We start from the raw sequence: 22,688 nt of genomic DNA on the forward strand, positions 1-22,688 counted from the left end.
AAATTATTCATGCATATAGCAAATAATGTTTTGCAATTCTGAAAATGCTAAACGTTTTCTGTTACTCAATAGCAGCCTATTTTAATTTATATATAATTTATATCTTGATATAATTAGTGTTTGTGTATATTTATGTCTGCGTTTGGAAAGCTACACTAAGTATTGTGTGTGTGTTTTCTCTGTGATAGTTGTCTGCAGGCAAGCTGAGATGCCTTGGAGGTGGCACCGAGGACCCTTAGAGCTCAGGAAGATGAGAAGGAGGCCAGGCAGTCACGGTTAAAGGTAAAAGTAAATCTGTCACCAACTCTGTCAGCTCCGACTTCACTTCTAGCAACGTTAAATGGGGGGATCTGATCTTCGTCTGATCTCTAAACTGTATCTGTAACTGATATATATTTTTCATTTTATTTATTACATTTTTTAAATCCTAAGCTATATGTTTGCTTTTAGATATGCCAGCAAACTTGAAAAACTGATTTTCTTTTTTCTTCTAACAGTGGTTATCAGGTGAATGTCTCAACATCCAGTAAATGTGTTTACACTGTCACACGCATCCTGATGATATCAGTAAATTTTGCCTTTGCATTTTTTGCATGCTGCTGTCACATCAGGGAGGCGGCAGACACATACAGTATGATAGTGATTTCATGCCGTAACTCACTTGTAATTGATTAAACTTATTGTTTAACATCTCACCCATATACAGCACTCCCTGGTTCCTGTGTGCATATGCTAAATAGTTAATGAGCCGCAAGGTCATGGGGCCATCCTTCATGTCGCCGTCACTGTTCCTCGCCTTCTCTGATTGGCTGGGAGGATTCATGAGGCTTGTATTATATTTCATCATTGTTAATGTACCAAGAGTTAATGAACTTCTCTTTTTTCGCTTGCTCTATCACTTAGGCCATCCACAGTCAATCTTCTAATCAGCAAGCACTTCTTAATCAGCTATGAGGACCCAATTATGAAACATAGACTTTAGTCACGAATGTCTTTTGCATTAGTGTACATAAAACACTACACTCATTCCTTCAGTTTAGATTAACAAGCCATTATTCAGTCTGACCCTGCCCTCTCATAAATGCATTATATATGTGTTCCTGGACCACAAAACCAGTGTTAAGTCGCTGGGGTATTTTTTTAGCAATGGCCAAAAAAAAAGGGTCAAAGTTATCGATTTTATTTTATGCCAAAATCATTAGGATATTAAGTAAAGATCATGTTCCATGAAGATTTTCTACTGTTAATATAACAAAACTTAATTTTTGATTAGTAATATGCATTGCTAATAATTCATTTGGACAACTTCAAAGGCGATTTTCAGCATTTTTAGTTTTTTGCACCCTCAGATTCTAGATTTTCAAACAGTTGTATCTCGGCAAAATATTGTCAGATCCTAATGAACCATACTTAATGAAAAGCTTATTTATTCAGCTTCGTACAAATCTCAATTTAGACAAATTTACACAAGACTGGTTCTGTGGTCCACGGTCACATATACGAATCAATGGTTCTATGAAGAACCTTTAACATCAATGGACAATTTCCATAGCAAACAAGGTTTATAGTGGAAAAAAAAAAATGATTTAGATGATATTTCACATAAATAAAATTAGGACTTCACAGGCTTCCTCATCTGTCAGTCCATCAAAAAAAGAAGCCAAATTCATAAATAATGACCAGCCGTAGCTCTGGAGGAAATAAAGACCAATAAAATTCCAAACTAATACTTCCCAGCCTCTGTCAAGCATCATTAATCAATGACAGCTCCTCTATTAGTTCCAAAGTTAAAATGAGTGATGTGATGAGACAAAAAACCTGCCTCCAGCCGTGACCCACCTAAAGCCTGACCCCTCATTAGGACTCATGAACTGCCCTCTGTGCATGCTTAATGGCCGCCTTGGTTTGTGTTCAAACCCCACTCGTTTGCTTTGCATTTCACATGCAGCGCCTACTGTCAGTCAGTTTAATGATGTAGTTTGACAGCTAGATGAATAGTTCCCTTGTCTATTTTAATAATTGCCAAAAACGCATTAATATAAATCTGTTGATCCAATGTGGATAAAGGCATATATAATAATCTTAATTGAGCCGATAAGGGCGGTTGAAGGAGACGCATGCCTTTCTTTCTTTCTTTCTTTCTTCTTTTTTTTTTTTACATTTTCTTTTTCATTACTTGTGGTTCACATATACAGCTTTTATGCGTGTGTATACGTGAGCTGAGATAAGTCACATTGTTTGCATGGGTATAATATCATTATGCAATTTTTAAATCTCAATCCTGCCACTTTCCTCAGTCAGCATGACGTGAGGTTGTTATTAGATGTCTTTAAGGCTTGTCCTGTTGTCAGACTATATACCCAGAGATTCATTCATTTTTCATATCTATGCAAATGAGAACTCCTATATTTGAGTACCGCCTTGAATTAGCTGCTAAATTTACCCTCTAATCGGCACCTTTATTGGAGCCAGTGCATTATGGATGAGACACTCAGGGTGTCCAGATCTGACTATGTGCAGGTACTTTGGTCTGCTAGTGGTCATCTCTAAGGGGTCTCAGCTGGCCTATCCAAAACATGGGCAGCTGGTGTACTCCGAAATTACACTTTGCTGTATTGTTTTATATTTGGAAATTCTTGGAAAACAAAACAATTACCGCACAAATAATAGAATCATGCAAATGCGATGTCACTGCAACATATGTAGAGATGCCTTGTTGAAAAATACCCCGCGTCAATATGTTGAAATGGACAAATTGCTACATCCCGTAATGGTATTTACGAATCGTGAAGTTTAATAGTCGCTGATTAGAGTGACAGCATGTGTTAGGGAACCGTTCCGAAACAGATGGCCGTGCATGAAAGCTCATCTCGTTTCTCACCCTCCACTAACAGCTGCCACCACCGGCACACGCCTGTAACAATTTGTCAGCAAAACACTAAATCAAGCCGCAATTATCTGCTCTTAATTAGTAAACGGAAAATGATTACAAGCGTGGATTACTCCAAACACAACACCAGATGCTCTGACACCAGAAGGCATCAGCCGCCAATAAACCAGTCAAGTTGTCAACAGATCACGGACTAATTAGTGAAATTACAGGGCCGCTGATTAGGATTTGGAAATGGAGAGGCATGTGGTGAGGTTTAGCGGCTTCGGTCAGGATGAGCATCCATCATGGATGAGAAGTGTCAACTACAGTATAGTGTTTTATATCTTGAATAGACATGGGTTGTATGTAAGTCTAGTGAATTTTAGCCTTTATTTTTTTAATGCCTTCTGAAATTTTGGTGTAAAACTTTTTATGTTTAATTATAATTACCAATATGATTAAACAAAAAAGTATTTTTAATACATGTCAGGCCATTACTTATTGATTGATTGATTGATTGTAAACATTAGGTTTTCAGGGGGGGTTTTTTTCATACTTGCTGAATTTACAAAAAAAAAAAAAAAAATCAATAAATGTGTGTGTGTGTGTGTATAATGTGTATAATGACATGGGTATGACACAGGTATTACAAGGAAAGGGTGACTTATGAGGACATAACCCATGTCCCCATTTTCCAAAACGCTTATAAATCATACAGAATTCGTTTTTTTGAGAAAGTGAAAATGCACAAAGTTTCCTGTGAGGGTTAGGGTTAGGTGTAGGGTTGGTGTAGCGTGAAAGAATATACAGTTTGTACGGTATAAAAACCATTACGCCTATGGGATGTCCCCACTTTTCACAAAAACAAACGTGTGTGTGTGTGTGTGAAGAGTTTAGATGTAAAAGCCTCTAAGTGCCATCTGAAATTTTTGCCCAAAATTAGCTTCTTCTATGCAATTAAAGTGAAATAACTGTGTAAACACTGTATATGTGTGTCTGTATTACCATTAAAGTTTTTGGTTTCCCAAAATAGGTTTGGCCAGCTGGCCCTGGTACCACAAAGAAAAAAGTTTTCATGGCCTGTATAATTTTTCCTACTTAATAACAGTGAACATATTTTTGTAGCTTTTGTGTAGCCAATACTTCAGCCACAATTTGGCTTTCAAAAATGAACCTACTCTGAGAAGTATTTGCTCATGAAAAAAGTGCTAAACAGCTATCATATATCCCAGTCATGGCATACTGTACATATAACAGGCCATGTTTATGAATTATGCAGGGTATTAAAATGTTATGTGTTTGCAATTACTCACCAAAGATGCCCTATGTCGTTTTTGCCTCCATGAAGTACTGCACTTTACTTTTGCACAAAGGAAAAAGGGTTTCAATTAGAAAACTATTTGACAAGATAGACCAGAGGGATCTTTCAGGCTCAACTTGTTTATTAATGGTTGGCACGCAAAGCCAGGAAGATGATGACTAACTTGGCTTTCAAAATGCTTCGCTGCCCTAAAAAACAGCTCAGACGTACAGCTGTAATACATCAGAATTAAAGCAAACTCCTTCCCACTCCAGAATGCCAAAGACGGAAAGCAGAGAAGGTACAATTAGGAGTTTATTAGATGAAACCTCATATAGTTAAAAACATGTCTGGCAGATATTGAATATTTGGCTGCTGAAAGCTAGGAGCAGCATCTAGTTATAGTCTTCTAATTCTTGTCTGAAAAATCAAGCACAAGGTTGTTTTTTCTTCTTTTTTGCAATCTTTTCTTTTAATTCCACCCATCATCCCACACACACACTTTTTTGTCTTCTTTTTATTTTTTTGTTCCCTAGTTTTCCCTAGACATGCAATTGGTGTGCTAGGAAATAGGGTCTCATTACTGTGGACATGGCAAGGCCTATGTTATTGCAATCTTTATTAAGAAAAGCTCTAGTTGATCTTGTTGTTGTTGTTTTTTTCCCATGGGCATGCAAACCGTGGTCTTTAATATCAATTGATTAGATGCAGTCTGATGAAAATTACCAGACAACAGTTGTTAAATAGGACTGTTATGACTTGTCAAACAGAATCGTATTCTTTTTTCTTTTTTTTTAAAGAAAATCTTCATAATTGGCATCTTGAATCTTGGCTTTCTTCCTTTCTTCTTTCTCATATTTGTACATTTCTATCACTAATAGGATAAAAAGTTTGTGTGGGGGATTTGGAATTCATTATGAGTGAGATGTATATACAACTTAAGCATGACGGTCGCATTCCTGTTCATTGCTCTTTACTGAGATAAGATGACAAATTTGGGTTACTCGGTACAAGGAAATTAAGATTAGAAGTACTTTAATAGGCAATGTACAATAGGCCGAGCTTTACGATGACGTTCATAAAACACAAAAGTATTTAAAAAGTTGAATGCTAATGCAGCCCTTCACTGTACAAGATCATTTGGGCATAAAATGGGCTGTTTGGTAGTCTGGAAGAGAAGGTTATGTTATGCTCAGTGTTCTGTAGACGATTAATTAGATGGCCAACTCCTTTCAAAAGATTCAGAGACAACAGAGAGATGTCACGTGTAAAGCATTTTAATGGATAGTACGTTCTTTGCAAGACTCAAGCCCCAATAGTTTTCAGTGTTATTAGGCCTCTTATGAAACTCCATGATCAATAGTGGTGCTTTCTTAGGTGGACATCACTATTATTATTGTTCATACTTAAGGTTAGGGATTCAAACAAACCCCTAACTCCTTTTTTCATACTGTGGACTTGAGTGGTACTTTAAGTAATGCATCACAACTTGGGATGTTCTAAGTGATAACACCTACAATTTTCAACTGGTAGCACTTTATTTTACAGTCCTGTTCCTCATGTACATACTATGTACTTATTATAGTAATTACAATAACTATGTATTAACTAGGTACTAACCCTGAACCTACCCATAAACCTAACCTTACCCCATGTAGTTACCTTGTTACCAGAACTTTCTTAGATAAATACAATGTAAGTACACTATAAGTACATGTTAGTACACGTACTGTAAAATAAAGTGCAACCTTTCAACTGGTAGACAACCAAACTGAAGAAAAATCATATCAATTTGCATTAAATATGGGGCCGAAGATATATAGGGAGCAGATTATCATAGAGACTTGGCGATAGGCTTAATTTGGGTTTAAGGTACATTTCAGCAATATTCTGTGGACAAAATGGTCCATTGTTTTTCACAGCTCACACATACTGCAGCTCTCTGTTGGTCAGCACCAAAATAACTATATTTCTTCTGTCATGTCAACTATTCCTAAACAAGGTCTTGTTATGATGCATAATAACAAGCATATGGTGAATATAATGATGCATTTTGTCTGAAAGCCTTAACAAAGCTATGTTTTCCTCCTCAGTGATGCATTTGATGGCGTTGTAGGCTTCATTTCTCTCTCATGTGCAGGAGTCAGCATGATAATCTGTTTGGCTGTAACTTCAGTCAAATTGAAGATGGTCTACCAAAGCTGAAATCCAATATAAACGCTGTTAGAGTTCGCAGACAGGTATGTTGCAAAGGCCTCGGAGCTCTTTAGGATGATGATGGTAACGCGGATGTGTAGGTTGCTCTGGTGCAGATGTAACTAAATCCGTTTCCCTTGCGAACAATAGCACAGCTGAGCACTTTAGCAATGCCATTTCGCCCTTAATGCCAAACTGCAGTTCAAAAACCTTTAAAGGCAGTAGATGAAACTCCTTTTTCCACAAAGAAACTCTCTCAGGCTTCCTGCCAAAGCCCACACGACCCAGCATGAGAGCAGTTCCTGTCTTAACTAGCAGGTGAAGTCACTCGGCCCGCCGTGAGTCCAGCCATCAGAGCAGCAAGCCTGCTGTCTGATTTCAAATCCATGAAAGACATCCACTTGAAAAAAAAAAAACTGTTAAAAGCTGTTTCACTTCCTCAGATGAATGGCAAATTCCCAAAAAGAGAAAAAGAAAAGGAATCTTATCAGGAGTTTGTAAAAGTGTGGCATTTCCCATTTAGGTATCTCTTTTGATAGACAAAAAATGTTTATGTTCACCACGCTGAGATTTTGAAAAAGAAGAGAACTTAAAGTATGCATCGTATATAAATGTTGCAATATAAAAATAAATAAACAAATAAAAACATTAAATTGTGGAATTATTCTGTACTCTCTAATCTAAACCGGATGTGTAGATTAGTAATTTATGCTCATGGACTGCTGTTAGAAGTAGATTAGATGTTTATTTTTTTCAGATACTTTAAAAGTTTAATTAATGTTTGTGCAGGTTTTTTTTTTATTTTTATTTATTTATTTTTTTTATATTGGTTTATTTCAGAGGTCTATGAGTCAGAAATCTAACGTTATATGAATGTTCCAAATGAACTCAGACACCTATATAATTATAATAATAATAATAATAGTTATATTAATATAAAACATATATATTTCTAAATTTTTCAGGGTTTAAATTTTATTCAGTGAATGAAAAATAGAGCAAAATGAAACCTGAGCCCATTTGAAAGACAATGATTAGATTAGATTAGAAAGACAATGACAAATTAATTTGTTAATAAATGAACAAACAGACAGACAAATAAATAAATATTAATTATATAACAAAATGAGATTTCAGCCCACATTTAAGACAAGTAATATTGTGAATAATAAAAAAAAAAAGCTTTTTTTTTTTCATTTGGTTCACTTAAAGAGGTCTGACTTTGGTTCTCCTTATTGGAAGTTGTTGTAAAGGATCACCTGAATTCTCCCTTCTCCCTAAGGGCTATAACATCTTCCTGTTGTTGTGTGATGCACACTTTCAGCATCAGCTGACGTGTCTAATTAGGTTTGTGAAGTGCTCAGGTGAATCTGGCACAGTTGGACCCTTCATCTCTCCGCACTGCAGGCCTACTGTACCTCGAGTCCAGTGTCAGTGACTGATAACTCCGGACATCTCTCAACAGAACTGGAGGTAATTACAGCAGCCAGAGAGAGAGAGAGAGAGAGAGCGCAGATAGAGGCAGAAAGGGAAAGTGGAAGTAGGAGTTTTTGTGAAATATTCTCATTACAGGTCATCACGGTAATTACCTGACACCTACAGATGGAGTTGCATCTTAATCTAAATAATGAATCATTACTGATATTGATTCAAACTAAGATGTTTGAAGTAATGACCACACTAAGTCCGTGAAAAAAAAAATGAATAAAAAAAGCTGTCGTTCCTGTTCTAAATAATAATGGAATGTCTTACTTCATTCCAGTGTAATGGCAGGAAAATGAGCATGGCAGCTGCGACTAAATTGCCCCTGTCTAATCTGCATAGATTTCAGGGCAAGAATAAAGTCACACAGGATTTGATTTCTAATTTCTGCACTCTCTATGCAACAGCCCATAATTCACATCTTTTTATGAATGAAATTAGTTATATTGAATGCAGTTCTGACCAAAAATAATCATACTGTTGACTGCCTAAGATCCATCAGTGTTTTACTCCCCTGTTTATACTTAAGTGATTAAGCCTGGAATTAATTTAATGTGTATATTTAATGACAGCACTGGCACTGGATGCTTCCTGAAAACCAAAGTTCATGCAAATCTATAACTTGTTCACAACTTTTAACTGATCACAGCCTCTCAAAATACTCATGAGTAATTGGATGTCACCTTGATTTCCACCCCCCACTACTTTAAAGAAGAAATGAGTATTAACCTGTTTCTTTGTGAGTGGCTGGTGGTGTCATATAGATGTTAGACTGTGTTCCCTGTGGTACATGAGGCCAATCTGTCTCCTCTCATTTCTTATTTCCACCTTAGTGTGGAAAATGAAACCTAACAAGGTTAGTTAGTGAGGGGAAAGACCTGTGCCTGTTTATAGACCTGGGTTAATATTTGAGAATGTCATTAGCTGTTGTATAATTATGCGAAGCTAAGAACTTGAACTCTTGAATGCAAAGTTAATTAGAAATGACTTAAGAAGGGTAATTAATTAACATGCCTTTTGGGAGAAAGCTGTTAGATCAGCTCTTTAGCTTGCCATAGAAAGTATGAGCTGATCAAACCTTGTCCAGACTGAGAAGAATTATGCAGATGAGACCTATGTATGATTATACTTCACAAACCGCCAACCGATCACTGGTGGCCACTATATTGATTACTGCTAGACGGGTTTGTAATCACAGCACTTCCAGGCCTTTTGATTAGATGGATAACCTCTGGAGTGCAAATGAAGTTTGTGATGAGAGGCCAGAATTTGATGGGTATAATCGCAGTGTGAAAATAATGCACCTGCAGTACCAACAGATTACGGTCTCAGATCTTTGATTAGAAGAGCAGCATATATGTCTCATTATGTCTTTTTGCAGCAGTCTCTTGGATCTATAGCTATAAGCATGCCTGAAGAATCATTTATAGAAAAGCTAAAACTGGAAGGGTCTAGTTTGAGTTCAGTGGCACTACTTTGTATTGTTGTCACATGTCCGCATTATAACTTGATTTACCAGGATGGTTTATTGCCACTCAGAGTTCCATATCAAAGACTGTTCAGTGTTGTCTATGAAGTATTGTCTAATCACGTTCGGAGGCTATTATTTGTTTAGTTTCATGGTTCACGCTGGAAATCAGCTGTAAATTAACAGCTCTAATCTCTTAAATTGGTCATTTTCATGTGAAAATTGCACCATTATATCATGTCTATGCATTCATACCAAACAAAACAAGAAAACAGATTATATATCCCATTTGCATTTTCAAAGCCTTATGTGTGAAACCAGCCGTGAGAAATGTTCCTGTGGCATAATGGCTGCCGATTAATGGCTTCTAAATGTCATGCATGTTTACTCCGACATGTTTGGAACCGTTGCTCCCTCCAAGCGTTATGTTGTACCATTTATATCATATATAGCTATGAATGGCAAGTTTTGTCTGAGGTTGATCAACAACTCAATGAGGCGAATCAGCAGTGTTGCAATTTTCATTAAGTGGCCCGTGCAATTGTGTGGAGTATGATCAACACGTGCCCCAAATATTCAAAGGCAAGCTGTGCTCCAGGCGGGCCGAGGCTTGTATAAATATTGCCTTGTTACCTTCAGTGTATTCTGACATGCATAAACACACACTGTGAGCTTAATTAGACCAAATGTGTTATAATTCCATAAACAGTGTAAGTAACAAGGAGGCCGGTGCAGCTGTGCAGCAGAAATAACCAGAAAAACAGGAAGCTGGAGAAGGAGAGAAGTCTTCAACACAGCTGGAATGGCAGCTGTTTGCAGGCAGTGCACTATGCTCAATTTCACCCTTCATTCTCCTTTCCCTTGAGCCTTTACACCCACACTTGCCTTTGACCTTCCACCACGTATAAGAAGAGAGAGAAATGTTGCACCTCATCACTGAACGCAGCCTCCTGGAAACAGAATCGAGCTCTTAAAACAACCGTGGGAAAGATTTCTGACATGCAGGGTGTGATGTGACCTGTCCTTAAAGTGACCCAAATGATTCAGAACCTGGTTCAGGTATTACTGTACCATTTAGAGCATCCTTATGTCCTTCAAATATTCACAGCCTGGAGAAACTGATTCAATATTGCTGTACTGTAGCAATAGGAAAGGAGAAAGAAAAATGAAAGGGAATTAAGAAGAAAGGTAAAGGAGATGGGAGTGAAAAAGTATAGTGGAAAATTGATAAATAAAATAAACATATAACATACATTTATAAAATGATCAGGTGAATTTTCATTTTATGCCAACTTTACAAAATATCCATTTCTATTTGCTTATTCAATTTGATTATTTTGTCTTATTTGAATTCATTGTTAGTCTTTTTAAAACCCCCTTAGAAGTTTATTGCGCCTCCCTGGTTGAGAACCAACGTTTTAAAGGAACGGTGTTCCTACAATAAACGCCTCTAGGTTACAAATGTAACCCTAGTTCCTCGAAGGAATGAAACGCTGCGTCAAACACTTTGGGGAAACACATTTGCCAAGATCAACTCTGAATATTGTGTGAAATCTGTCCAATGGAAGGGCGTGACATCACCGGCAGCTGACTTCAGCTTCAAGTAGGGAAGCAAACTGCCGGCAGGGCTGCCAGGAGTATGGCTATGCGCTTTGGGGAACGATGTGCCAACGCTGCCAGACTTCCAAGCCCCTGCCTAGTGCAGTGATCCTCAAATATGGCTCGCGAGATCCAGTTTCCTGCAGAGTTTAGCTCCGACTCTAATTAAACACACCTGCCTGTGATTTTCTAATGATCCTGAAGACACTGATTAGCAAACTCATGGGTGTTTGATTAGGGTTAGAGCTAAACTTCGCAGGAAAGTGGATCTCGCCAGCCAGATTTGAGGATCACTGGCCTAGTGTGTATCCAAAGAGCACAGCTAAGGCAAGAGGACAGAAGAGCCAGGAGCGGCTTGCATATCGAGATAATGTAGAGGGTTTGGACCATCCCGCAGCGTTGCAGATGTCCAAGAGGGACACACCTGCTAAAAAGGCCTTAGAGGCAGCCATACCCCGGGTGGAGTGAGCCTTGACTCCCAGAGGAAGGGGAAGACCAGAGGACTCATAGGAGACGTTGATAGCCTCGACTATCCAACGACTAAGGGTCTGCTTAGAGGCAGGAAAACCCTTGAGGACCGTAGCAAACAAGCAATTGGTCTGATTTTCTCCACAGGGTAGCTCTGTGGATGTATGTGTCCAGCGCTCGAACTGGACACATACAGTTTAGCTTCTCCTGGTCTTGCTCCCAAAAGGGAGGAGGGCAGAAGGCCTGCAGTACTATGGGTTGTGGCGTAACAGAGGGAACTTTCAGAACCTAACCCGCTCGAGGGTATACAAATGCTTTGGCCATACCAGGGGCAAAGTCTAAGTAGGTAGGGGCCACAGAGAGGGCCTGAAGATCTCCAACTCTCTTTAGAGAGGTGATAGCCAGTAACAGGGCAGTCTTAAGAGTCAGAAGTCTATCTGAGATATCATGTATTGGCTCGAATGGAGCTTTACAAAGAGCCTCTAACACCACAACCAAGACCTCGGTTGAGAGACCACCTATGAACTGTGCCCCCTCAGGGCAAACCACGCATAGACTGTGTGTATCCCCACCCGTAATGTAGCGCGGGCAGGGAGGAACACACAATCTATAACGCGATCCAGAATTGCCCCTCAAATGTCTTGTTTGAGCCTTCCTCTTTGGCATTATGTTGCTTTGATGGACAGACAACAGTAAATAAGACTCACAAGATAGACTTTAGACATGCACACACAGAGCGCTTGCTGAAAGACGCAAAGCTTCCTGGTCGCAAAGTCAACCCGCCCGTGACGTCACGCCCTTCCATTGCAGATGATATTCAGAGTTGATCTTGCCAAAGGCGTTTCCCCAAAGCGTTCGACGCAGCTCGAGTTCCTGAAGAGGAATATTCTTTCATTGTTTATATATGATGAATGGACTTGATTTGTTCTTTTTTGGAGCCTGAGAGCCTCTGGTCATGATATACTTTCAGTGTATAGAAAGAGATTTCTCCATTTACTGAGTCCTGTGTCTGTATTTCAAGTTGTAAAATATGTACACATGCAATTGAGTGTGTTGTTCATGTTGAAGTTTTGATAGTTAGTAGGTAAGGTGTATATTTGTGCATGTGTGCACTGCAGCCTGGGTCTAAGGCCATATATTTTACTGAGAAAATGAGCTCTCATCTGTGCCTAGTGATTCTCCTCATAAATAAGCAAAGGGATGATTCACCCTTTGCCTGCACTGTGCATGTTAATAATACATTGTTATTTTCAGCCAGTTTGTTGCCACCATGGCTGGCCAATTTTCTTTTTGTTTGCTTGGAAAACCTTTTCCTGTTTAATGAAGACTCCAGCAGTTGATTACCATAGATATAATCATATACAATTACAATATGCGCTCTACATGAAGTGTATATTTTTTTTTTTTAGATTTTGTGTATTTGTTAATACAAAATACTATTATATAGATCATAAAACAAATATAAAATATTATTTTATCTTTAGTTGTTTGTTTGTTTCTTATTTTTTCAGGACATTGTGCATTTGCTACAGTGTCCTGTCAGGGTGTTGCTATGCAGTTGCTAGAGTGTTCTGGGTAGTTGCCAAGGTGTTTCTATGTAGTTTCAGTAGGGGTTCTGAGTGGGTTCTGGGATGTTAATGGTTTTTACTAGAGTGTTGCTATGCAGAGGCTTAGTTATTTTTAGTGGGTTACATTTATTTTTATTTGCATAGTTTTTAGCACATTGCCAAGTGGTTGCTACGGTGTTCTGGGTGTTGCCTCTGATGTTGCTATGCAGCATCTTAAGTCTTTTGGGTGGTTGTTATAGTAGGGCCTACGCAGTTGTTCAGAGTATTTCTAGTACAGGATAACATGCATACATTTACATTTTAGGGTTAGAGCATTGTTCAAGTCCATAACTCTAAGAATGTGGAAAAAGTAATGATCCCATAGCAAGCACCACTCAAAATTAATAGCGTGTTGTTGTCATTATTTAAAAACCTTGCAGTATTTACAGCAGGCATAAAAAAACAAACATGCTGATTCTTGTGATTTATATGTTTCTGCATCTCATGAAAACAGCTGATTGCTCTTCCGTTTGATAAAAAAAATGAACTTCTGTACCCCACAATCCATCTATTATTCTTTCACTGTCACTCACATAAGCTTGCTTATAGACAACCTTAAGTAGAAATGTGGCTTGAATGTTGGTGAATTCCATGGAATAAATAATAGAAGAAAAAAATAAACTGAAAAGGACTAGGCTAAACAAATAGACCTTTAAGACTGCTCTTTGAAATGGCCCTTCTGTGAAGAAAAGAAGCCATTTCACTGTGTTAATGAGGGACTGTTTGGAGATGCAGGACTCTTAGTGTGGCATTCACTCTTATCCGCAAGAGGCGTAGCAACATTAACCAACAGATCTTTTTTTTTTTTTTTACCCAAGGATTATACATTTTAATGAGGGAAGACATGGCTTGTTAGTGGTATTAGTCATTTGCAATGTCACAGTTAAAAATACTCCTTTTTAATGCATGCACACACATTTTAGCCTCACATCCATGGCATAGTCATTAAAAATAAAACCACAGGCTTTTAAGATTCCAAGCCAAAGCCAAAAGTACTGGGAAGAAAGAGTCTCTTGGAAACAATGGTGTGGAATCATCATTTGCTGTTGTTTAAACCCGATGAGGGTTTCTTAGGTTGAGCTGGCTTTTGATGTGTTTTTAACTCATTTTAGCCTAGCAGGGGGATTAATCTTGCCCCCTTCCCGCCTCAAAAAACCCCTCTTGAACATAAGTTCTTATTTTCAACATAGCGAGCCCTTTTTATTAAAAGAAAAAAAATGAGAGCAGTATCATCTCCTCCCCGACTTCCTGCTATAATTTGAGTTAATGAAGATGTGGTCATAGTGTGTGTGGTCCTCTGGAAAATGATGGTGCCATGAAAATATTGCCATGCAGTACTTTCGTCCCTCCCAAAATTAGCTTTTTTTTTCTATCTACGCAAAGTGTGGGAGCCCTCTCCAGCCAGGGATGTTGACAATTACCCATGAGATTATGGTGCATTATTTTATTTCAGCATTGGAAATGAAAATAACTCCAGGGCCTTCATGCTATACGTGCATGCAAATGCATTACACATGTGTTCATTTTCTCACCTTGAACTCGGCTGTTACAAATAACGTTAAGACAAGGCACATGGGCGATGGGCACACCAGCTTGGCCTTAAATTTCAGCTCTGTTTCAGCAAAGTAACCATATGGTTTCTTACCAATGACAGGCATTCAGGAGAATCATCAAACCAGCTGTGTATTTGTGCAAGGGAAATTTCCACAGTCATAAAGGAGTCGGAATTCATCATGACAGACCATAGCTCTGTGTTGCATTCAAGGACACCCACACTTTTTTTTTGCCCTTTTTTCATTTTATCTCTTTATCAATCTCTCTGTGTCTCTGTCTGTAAAATGAACTGGATAGTTTTGAATACTGTGCCAAATTCAAAATAGGTTTATTGTAGGGTTTTATTTATATATTCATTATTATTACTATTATTATTATTATTAGGTTTAATTTTAGTTTTTGCTCTAACATTGCTAATTTTAGTTTCATTGTTTATTATTTTCAATTTCAGATGTGCAGAACAGCATTCCAAAATGTTTACATTTCTTATCGTAGACTTTTTATTACTACATGTAGGCATTTGCATGTTTAATATGTGTTGCAAAGCTTTCAGCTTTTACCAAGCATCTACAATTAATTTATTATTTCTATTTTTTAGTTATGTCAGTTTTTGTTTTTATTTCAGTTAATGACCATGTTTAATGCTTGCGTTAACTTTTGGGACCATTAAAAGCTCCCACGAAATGAAAATTGTATTTAATTTTATTCTCCTAAATGATGGCAAAATTCACTTTTAGCAGATGTATGCATTTTAAATGCATTTGTCTTTCTATTCTGGGAGCATTTTTAAATATTATAGTCAAATTACTGGTGGCAATATGCCACTATTCTGATCTTGGTAATGTATTTAAATCCAAAATGTTTTCATTGAATGTAATTTAGTTTGTTAAATCAGTAGGAAATGAAAACGGATCTTAAAAATAAACTTGTCTGTTAAAGGAACATTATAGGTATTGGCGAGCAGAACCTGAGCAGCACTTGTTAAATTGGCTTTTTAAGATTGAAAGGAGAAAAGGGCAGACAGATGCAGGGCATATGCACCTGATTGGACTGTAAATGAGGTTTGAGGGATGTCTGTCTGGGCCACGCTGAGCTTAGATTGGGCCACTCTATGCTGATTACCAACTGCAGCTTTATGGTATCTGAATGTGAACTTATATGCAGGGTCATGGTCTGCACTCATTTCCAGACAAAGAATCATGCATGTGGAAGCCTAACTAGTCCTGATTAGTGAATATAGGCAGAGGAGAAATGTAAAACCACTCCACAACCCTGCCTAGGTCACAGCTGCCCTTTGGCACCCATTGCCCTTTGATCCTGAATGTTCTGTGTGATCACATGCCAAGATCAAGCTAATTTAAATGATGTCTAGAAATTAGCATCTACATAAAAAGAAGAATGCACTCTACTGTTAGGTGTGGCCCATTGAGAGCATTTTAACTCCTGAATTACCTAGGCTCCTAAAAGATCCTCTTCACCCCTGTTAGTCAGAGTGGGATACAAAGGGTTAATCCTAAAGGAGAGGTGACCTTTATCCTTCCTAGCTCAGTCCTCTTTTTTTTTTATCAAGCCTCTCCAAAGGGACTCATCATACGTGAGGCTCTACGGCGGTAGAGAGGAGAGCATTGTCCTTATCACCTCCCTCCAGAAAGTGGGGAGTAATAGGACTTTGTAAGGAGAAATGAAGCCAGGCCCGATGGTAGCTGATTAAAAATTGACTCTGCCACATCAAAGAGAAGTTGAAGGTGAAAATGATGATCACTTCCCTCTCTCAGGGACCCACCACCATTTCTTTTATTCAACCTTGAAAGATTCCCACTGAATGAGGAAATCTCCCCCGAGCCCACTCATTGGAGATAGAACCTGACAAATGAAGATCAGTGAGTACTTCATTCTCCATATTAGAAAAATCATATAATTCAATTTTTTAGCTAATGACATCTTAGGACAGGGGTGTTTTGTTATCAGTGTGGAGGAATTAATTTAGCCTTGAGTCCATGTGCAGACTGTAGTCTAATTGCTTTGCTAAAGGAGGGGAACTATGGGGACATATTCATGAATATGTGGCTGAGATGTGCAAAAGTACAGATTTTAAAAACCGAATGCAAGTCATGCAGTGTAGTTCCCCTCTGTTCGAGAAAGGTTAATAGACCGGTGTGTTATAATACCATATATCTGATACTAATAGAATCATTAATTGTGTTTTTCTTTTTTTAGCTAAATTCAACATAAACAGGCAATGCTCACTAAACTTTTTAAGGATGGACTTCCATCATTATAATCACCATATTGATGCCTCTGTGCAAAAGGTGATTGGCTCTTTCAACCATGAGCACCATATTTTAAATGCAGTTTCCACAGAAATATTAAGCACCACTGTTTCTAGCATTAATTATAATGATAGATGTATCTGGAGCACTAAATCTCCATATTAGAATGACATTTGAAGAATCATGTGACACTGAAGGCTGAATGTCTGCTAAAAATCCAGCTTCTCTATTACTGGAGTATATGACACACACACACACACACACACACACACACACACACACACACATATGCATCAGTATTTGTCTTTATTGGACAGGACAGTTTTAAGAGAGACAGGAAGCCGTCGGGCAGAGAGGTGAGTGGGGAATGGGACCTTGGGCTAGATTCATAACTCAGGATTGCCAAGTCTTTTCCTTAGACAATATGGACAATATGTGAGTATTTAAGCATGTCACTTGCTTCATTTGAGGTATAAAAAATACAGATCCAATTTATAATGCCTCCCCTTAACCTATGCTGTATAGTGAGTGTTACATGTGAAGCCATTGAGTGCCGCTGGGTGTTCATTGTTCAATCATTTGCATATATAGTATACAAATCAATGCCGGTGTGATCTCTTCCGGTGAATGACAAAATGGAGGTGTCACATAAGGTCAGAAGCTCCCAATGGCAAACTGATGTGTGTGGTGTCAGAATTGGACAACAGTGAGGGAGCTTGTGTGTGTACGCAGTGAATCAAGCTGATCTGTAATGGAGGATGACATATCTAAGCAAAATGCTAAAATACCATCTGATTGGCTCACAATAACAGAAGCATCACTCAGCCACATCGAATATAGAATGTATTTAAAACAGCACCAAAAGCTTAATGTATGGACCATTTGACCTCAATAATATTGTTTTTTGATTATGATTACTAAAACTGATTGTTTATAGCACCGCTAAGAAGCATATGCTGCCGCATATTCATACGTTTTTCTCAAAGATTGCTTTAAGTTGCTTTAAGATTGCTTTATATATATATATATATATATATATATATATATATATATATATATATATATATATATATATATATATATATATATATGAAAGTCTCTTTTGCTCACCAATAATGTATTATTTGATTAAAAATTCTGAAAAATAGTAATATTGTGAAATCTGGATTTTCCTCTGCTTTTAGGCATCTTCATTGTCACAATGATAAAAACAATTGTGCTGCTTAATTTTTTTGTGGGAACTGTGAAACATTTTTTTTTTTCAGGATTTATTATTTATTTATTTATTTTTATTATTATTATTTTTTTTTTTATAGAAAGCATAGGCTACATTTCACTGTAATGCATTGTTGCTGAATAAATCTATTAATTTATATAGAGTTTCTCAATAAATTTTACAATTGATTTGGATTAGATTTTTTCCCCTGTACATTCTGAAGATTTGCATTGTTATGTTGAAATATTTAAATCACTGGACAGCATTGCAGTAAATTAAGAAAATTGTGTAATTTTTTTTATTTATTTATTTTTATTTTATATATAAATACCTCTCGCTGTCTGGTTTCTCTCTCACACCTTCTTTACAAGTCTATTATGAAGTTCAGCACAGAAAGATACAACTATAGCCAAATTAGGCCAGTAAATTCACAGAAGTTTTGCTGGCAAAAGTGCCATGTATTTACAAGTGTAATTACAGGCACTGGCATGTCCAATACATTAAATAACAAGCAGCGCAATCCAGAATGACAGTGTGTAGAATTAATATCAAACATGTATCTTTGAAAGTATGCACCAATAAAGGTTTATCTTGCCCCAGCAATACAAATTATACACCTATTAACACAATATATGTGCATACTCTCCTGCTCTATCATTGTAATGCAGCTGGGGATGTTCAAATGGATTTATAAGACAGGAAAGAGACAGTGAGAGAGAGAGAGTTCTCTAGGGAAGTCGAACCACAGCCCTGTGAGTTTGCCAGTAACAGTGGCCCTGTCATGGGTTTGTGAATTTCACAGTTTAGTGCTAATAGGCAGATTATGAAAAGAAACTAACCATGTCCACAAATCCCTTTACTTTTCTGCGGTCTGTACTGCCAGTTTAAGCAAAAACTGTATATTAATTCATGTTTGACATCAGAGTAAGTCCTTTAACCTATCAGAGATCTCTATAAATTTGCATTATTTAAACATGGCTTCATTATGCATGCATTACTTTAAGTAAATGTACGTTAGCATTAAGCAAACAATTTCACTGTTTGGTTGCATGGCTTTTTAAGACCATATCTTGGATAATCTTGCTTTCTCTTGCTTCCTAGGTGAGAAAACCGTCCGATAACCATCTCATCTCCTCAGTCTCTTTATCAGATGCTCACAGGAGATGATAGCTAACACTCTGGCCCTCTGCATTCGGTCTAACCGAATATCAAACAGATTTTCCCCGGTGTGCACATAGATGCTTCCACCTTTTAGGACGGCTAAGTTCATCCATGTATTGTAGGCTATTAGAGTAGACTGCAGTCAAATTGACTGTGACACCCTCCCCCCATCCAACCATCAGTACATGTCAACCATTTGTAGTGGTGACTAGAGCATTCAGGTGAAAAAATAAATGAGTTCATTTAGACAGCTCCATCAAAACAAGACCAAGATGACAGGGCCTAACTGAGAACTCCATCTTGAGCGGACAGAAGTTATCCAAGGGGCAAAGAGGTCCCTCATCCATTTCCATTTCATCAAGTCAACCTACTTCTCCATCTTCTCCCTCCATTTCCAGCCTTTTTTTTGATAACGTATGTTTCCTGCATGTTTAAGGTTCATGATAGCAGTCGTATAGACATCTCCATAAGGATGTACACGGGTGGGGTGAGAAGAAGAGCGAATGATAAGAATATAGTGGACCCTGCAGAAGCCCTCTGTGATTTTTCCGCCACATATCAAAAGGAACATTAGATTCTGGCATGCTTGAGAAGTTTGGCTTGGCGGGGTTCCAGGCCGTAATAGCTGGGGATATGTAGGTTCTGAATAAGGTGCACTTGTGCCGCCAGTCGAATGGGGGAATAGCGGTTTGTGCTGGCAGGGCGCCTGACCACAGATGCTGCAATTGTCCCCCCTCCCTCCTCGTCTCCCCTCCCCCTCATCTTTCACATGGGTCGCGTTAAGCGCAAACGCAAGCATGCCAGGAAAGATCGTTAGCTATTTAGATGGGCAAAGTCTTGGAGGAAAGATAAGTGCCAAAAGACGGGAGGGGGCAATGAAAAGTTTGGTAGCCTCAGGCTTCTATGACTTTTAACATAATTTTCTAGTATTTTGCCTTCCTTTTTTCTTCTCCAAAAACAGTGCAACTGTCAGATTTAAAGAAGATGCACCCAGTGTTTCTGCTAATTTTAATTGGCTCGGTAGGATTCATTTTCTATTGGGATTAGTAATATAATATAAACTAGATTGGTGCTTTTGTTCGTACCATATTTGTGTGTGCATCACTGTAGGACAGTTTTCAACACCTAAAGTAGGACAGGTAGAGTTGGCGGAGCAAGAGCGCATTCTCATAGTCCATCTGCCTGTAAGACTTAATTACCACACATTATGAAATAATAATTATGATAATGGCAATACATACATGTAATATTGCATTTTTTATACAGAACATCATGTGCATGCTCACTTTTTTTTCTCAGAATAACTCTTAGATGTAGCATTTGCTTAACACTTAGCACTTGAATTGCCTCTCTGGTTGTGTAGCGGAATAATTCATTAAAACAAATTCCACATTATTATAAAGGCTTCAAATGAAATGTGACCAGTACTAAAAGATGTAATGCACTGGTATAAAATATGCATGAAATTATGTAAATTCTGGAAGTGGGATGGAAAATGACTAGCAGCTACACTTTGGGGTTTCTGGCAGATCACTGGGATTCAGGCAGGAGTGACAACTGGTTACTTTTGCTCTCGAAAATAGAGTGTAACCATCACATTGTCATTGTAGAGACAGCACCTACGTACAACTGCGTTCATGAGTCGAAATACTCGCACCAAGTAATTTCCTGTTTGTTTTTATCATTTTTCTAGGAAGAGCACAGCACTGAGGGGAGTGGGGGTGTTGAATCCATAATGTTCTCAGACGGCTTCCTCACTGCTCATCTGTCTCATGTCATTATCTCGATTTGGACATTTCACTTCATTTTAACAAATGGCCTCTGTCATAGCGCGTTCGGGGTGCAGGAGAAGAGGTGTCCATTTTGGAATTTGATCAAAGAGAGCCAAATTGTGTTTGATAATGTTACACCCTCTGAATTTTCAGTTCACTGAGAGGCTCTGTTCATTTTCAGTGTGGATGTTTAGTATCTACATTTGGTTTAAGATAGGACTGTCAATTGTGTGTTTAAACTCAGTGTGATTAATTATAGATTATAGCTTTACCATCATGGGCCAATTTTTTGCCTCTTATTTTTTGCCCCATGTTTCCGTCTATCAACTTTTTGATGAAAATGCGAAATAAAGATGATATACACACAAACGCACACACGCACATAAATTAAATTAATGCATTTATCCAAAGCAACTAACAGTGCATTCAGGCTATAAATTTTTACCTATCATGTGTTCCCGGGGAATCAAACCCCCAACCTTGCGCTTGATAACACATTGCTCTACCAATTGAGCTATAGGAACAAATATATATATATATATATATATATATATATATATATATATATATATATATATATATATATATATATATATATGTATGTATGTATGACTGCGATACTCAACAAATAGCATTTCTATTTGTACTGTAATTAAAGTAATGCTGAATGATGATGGACAAATACATTTGTTTGGCACAGTAATGTGATGTCTTGAATTATCTTTAGTTGGGGGCTTGAGTGATAAAGTATGATTTATTTGTTTGATTAATTAATCTGCATTTAAAGGGTTACTCCACTGCAAAATAAAAAGTTTGTCATTAATCACTCATGTCGTTCCAAGCCCATAAAAGCTTTGTTCGTCTTTGGATCACAATTTAAGATATTTTGGATGAAAACCGGTAGGCTTGAGACTGTCCCATAGACAAATTAATAACCGTGTCAAGGTCCAGGAAAGTATGAAAAGCATCATCAGAATAGTCAATCTCCCATCAGTGATTCAATCGTAATGTTATGAAGCGACTAGAATACTTTTTGTACACAAAGAAAACAAAAATAATGACTTTTTTCAAATCAGTCTCTTCAAATCAGCGTAGCGCCATTTTGGCAATTCTGAGCTGTACGCAGGTGCCATACACTCTTCTGTGTCAGCCATGCTACACCGATGCACTCTTTGCATTCAAACCAAAGCGTAAATACACGTCAAAAATGTATCCTTGTGGCGGATAACGCAGAAGAGCATATGCCCTTTTATGACGCCCTTTTACATTTTTAATTGATTGATAGACTGGAACAGGCTTAGATGTGCTGAGATACTGATATACTGATATGAGAGCAAGGGAGTGGATTCTGAATATGCTACAAAATATCCTAATCTGACATTTGTATTGCTGGTTAATGCAAAGAGATTTGCATGTTGGGATGAATTACCTTACCTTTAACAATGGAGCGTTCATGTCAAAACCTAAACGTGAAGTACACGTTTCTAAACTGTCACTGTCTGCGTCCCTCTCTCTCTCTCTCTCTCTCTCTCTCTCTCTCTCTCTCTCTCTCTCTCTCTCTCTCTCTCTCTCTCTCTCTCTCATTTGCTGCCCTCTATTGGCATATAAATACAAGAGAAACTCAAGCACAAAGAGCTCTTCATCAATTCAGTGCATATGGACAGGACAGCATTTTTTTGCATTTGAATTAAACACATTCCATATCTCAGATTAAACGCATTTC

Source organism: Carassius auratus, chromosome 49 (genome assembly GCF_003368295.1).
Source record: "Carassius auratus strain Wakin chromosome 49, ASM336829v1, whole genome shotgun sequence".
In the NCBI taxonomy this organism is placed as follows: Eukaryota; Metazoa; Chordata; class Actinopteri; order Cypriniformes; family Cyprinidae; genus Carassius; species Carassius auratus.